The sequence below is a fragment of the Helianthus annuus genome, chromosome 3 (assembly GCF_002127325.2).
Source record: "Helianthus annuus cultivar XRQ/B chromosome 3, HanXRQr2.0-SUNRISE, whole genome shotgun sequence".
Taxonomy (NCBI): Eukaryota; Viridiplantae; Streptophyta; class Magnoliopsida; order Asterales; family Asteraceae; genus Helianthus; species Helianthus annuus.
The window spans coordinates 53953296-53956353 of record NC_035435.2 but is presented as its reverse complement, the minus strand read 5'-3'; the positions used below and the strand labels follow the sequence as shown (position 1 = coordinate 53956353).

Genomic DNA, 3058 nt, shown 5'->3' with positions numbered 1-3058 from the left:
CCGTTATTATTCAAATGTTTATTTTGACCCGTTAAGGGTATTTAAGCACGTTCGAGCCTAAAAACGCTTTCGATTGCTTCTAGTATTCCATCACCACATTTCTTATCCTATTATATCCCACCTCGACTGTATTAAAGTGGGTTTCTTGTGGTGATCTTATATAACCCAAATTTTACCTCTAGAATCCATATTTTACGGCAAAACTCTAATAGTGCCATTTGGCTAAAAATAATACCTCTTTCAGCTTCTATACTTATTCTAAGTATTTACCTAATCATAGAACTCGTTTCCAAACAACTTTTAAAGGTTGTTTGTTCGAATTAGCCAACAAGGGCGTTTTGGTCGGTTTTTACTCTTTTTACTACGAAAGACTCTCTTTCCCATTTATTCGACCAAAATAGCAATTTAAACTACAACATGAATATGCGTACCTGGCCCGGATCAACAAGTAGACCCGTTTTATACCTTGTTTTCATTATCACAAAATCAATAGTGACGAAATTATCCGATTTGCTAATCGGTCCTGTTAGCATAAGACTTGACAACCATATTAGTCGATATTGTCAAATGGTGTTATCACACCATTTGACCCGTTTGGCCTATAAGACTAGGCATTTTCATAAGTAGCAAAACATGGTTATTAATTGCCAATTTGTTCATCCGACCCATTTCGGATTTTTGCTACTAGACCCCTTTTTCTCTTAAACTCCTTTCTTATGTTTTCACCCATTCGGCTTCCGCTACGGGGGCCCCTTTTTAACTCTAATTTACTTTAGCCAATACTTGACTAAATTTCCATTCTTACTCATTTTCTCGTTATTAGTTGCATTTAAAATAATCTTAACGAAAACTTCTTAGTTATTAGTCATTACACGACTAAATTACCGTTTCGCTTCTTTTTACCATAATACATGGTTTTTATCATTTTTGTTTGTTCCGACTCATGTTAATAGCGTCGGAACCCTTAATTCGGATATTACACTAATCGCATTAGTAATTTACAAAATAATGCATATTCTACAAAAGGATGTAAGCGTCGCTTACCTTGCCTCCGGTTATGCTCTTTTTCCCATACACGAACCGTTTGACCCGTTCCTTGCCCAAGTCTCCTTCTAGCTTGTCAAGAGTCAAACTATCATCATTGTTTTCAAGGTGGTTAGTTTAATCATAATTTAATACGATTATTCCACCTTACACATTTTATATCAAAATTTACCATTTATCGAATTATAGGTCAGTATGACTTTTTTTTTAAAGTCAAATGCCCATTAGTATACTAATTGCATATTCGAGTTCATCATCTAGTTCTAGCATTCTTTAATTACCCGGTAGGCGTTATCTTTAGACCACCGTTTTAACCAAAGTTCTAACCACGTTCATCACATTTGGAACTCTTTTTAATCACATTTTGCATAATAGCCAAAACATCACAACTAGGTGTTTTAACTACAAAAATTCTAGTTTCGAGCCTTCTTTGAGGCATTTCAACAAACACTTTAAGGGCAGAATTTTGCATGTTTATTTATCAAATCTCTAGCTTATTTCTTAGCCCTAATTTCACATAAATCAACCTTCTTACAAAGTGGTTAACTTCTATAATTTTCGAAATCACTTCAAAATTGTCAATTTACACTAGATCAACAATCTATTTCCTAGTGTTCATCAATTTCCACATAATTCACTAATCACCTACAATGGTGATTATAGTTTTCACTAAAATTTCGCATGATTTCAGCTTGTGTTTGTCTAGGGTTTGTCCCTAGACACTATAGTTGTTCCTAAATCATCATAACATACACATGCAACCATAAATTCAGAAATTCCCAATTTCATAAGAATTTCAAGCTAAGAGTTTTCATTAAATTTTACATACCTTTTAATCCTCTTGTGATGAGGATCAATAATCCATGCTTTAATTTCGATTTTGGACTGAATTGGACCTTCAATTTGCAAGTTTAGTGAAGTTCTAGGGTTTTGAAGAGTGGGGATCGACCTGCTCTCTTCTCTGATCGACCAGACACCTCTAATTGGGGTGTTTGGTTTATTTTTATTTGTTTTATTAAATTCTAGTTTCTAGTTCTACCACTTAGGTCCCTCCACTTTTGTATAACTTATAGTTTGGCTAAATTTTAACCCTATTATAAGTTATCTCTAGACTATTAGCTAACTAGGTTAAAATTCCTAGTTAGTAAATTCTTGTTTATTTAATAATCCCAATATTCACCGGGTTACTTTTACCACTAAAGGTAAATTACCCGTCTTTTAATATAAACGTGGTTTGATTACCAAACCCGTTTTTGGGGTGTTACAAGTCAAAACCCCCCTTAAAGAGGTTTCGTCCTCCAAACCTTTTCTTACATAACTTATTGAGTTTAACTCAATGTATCCGATCCGCAAAATCTTTTACACATTACTTGTGCTTTTATCCAATAGTTTGTATTACCAGAAAGGTATGATAACATCTTTTCGGTTACTAATTGTCTTCTTAACTCATACGACATAGTGCAACTTGAAATAACGTAATCTCGTTATTTCCACTGGTTTAGTTAACTTAGGGATATCCATTGCTTTCATATAATATCGAATTCTTTATGAATCCGTTACTTTAACCCGTTTAAAGGTCTTTAGTGAAATATTTCACTTTCCGCAATAATTTCTTTTGTTTTTTTCTTTTTCAGATTTATTCATTCGGTTTAGTTATATCGAATCCATCGCTTACAAGTAAGCCAAATTTTATTGATTTGAATTGCTGGCCTTAACCGGTCTCGCTAACTAGACTTATTAGTCCAGTTACTTTTTACCGCTTGCTTGGTTATAATGTGATTCTACTTCACATTATATTTCTTGACCGTGATTGTGTTACATCATGTTTAATTTATATCAAAATTTCATTTTCGAAAATATCACTTTTCGAATATATCGTCTTGCGCCTATCAGTGTCAAGACTTGTATCTTTCATGCTTACTATTTAAATTCCTAGCAGAATTTATGTTTGTAAAAACATTATTTCTTACTAAAACCGAAGTTTTAGTTTTAGGATCTTCTCTTTAACTTTTGT

The 3058-nt window shown here is 33.2% G+C and overlaps 1 long non-coding RNA gene across 1 annotated transcript; it reads right to left on the bottom strand.

Annotated features, from left to right (window-relative positions):
* Positions 1 to 353: 353 nt before the first annotated feature.
* LOC110927639 lies at positions 354 to 2008 on the bottom strand. The gene is made up of 3 exons (XR_002585786.2): positions 1874 to 2008; positions 1045 to 1132; positions 354 to 523 (listed from the first exon to the last, which is right to left on the bottom strand). It is a non-coding gene; the product is annotated as an uncharacterized LOC110927639 (long non-coding RNA).
* Between the last annotated feature and the right edge of the window lie 1050 nt (positions 2009 to 3058).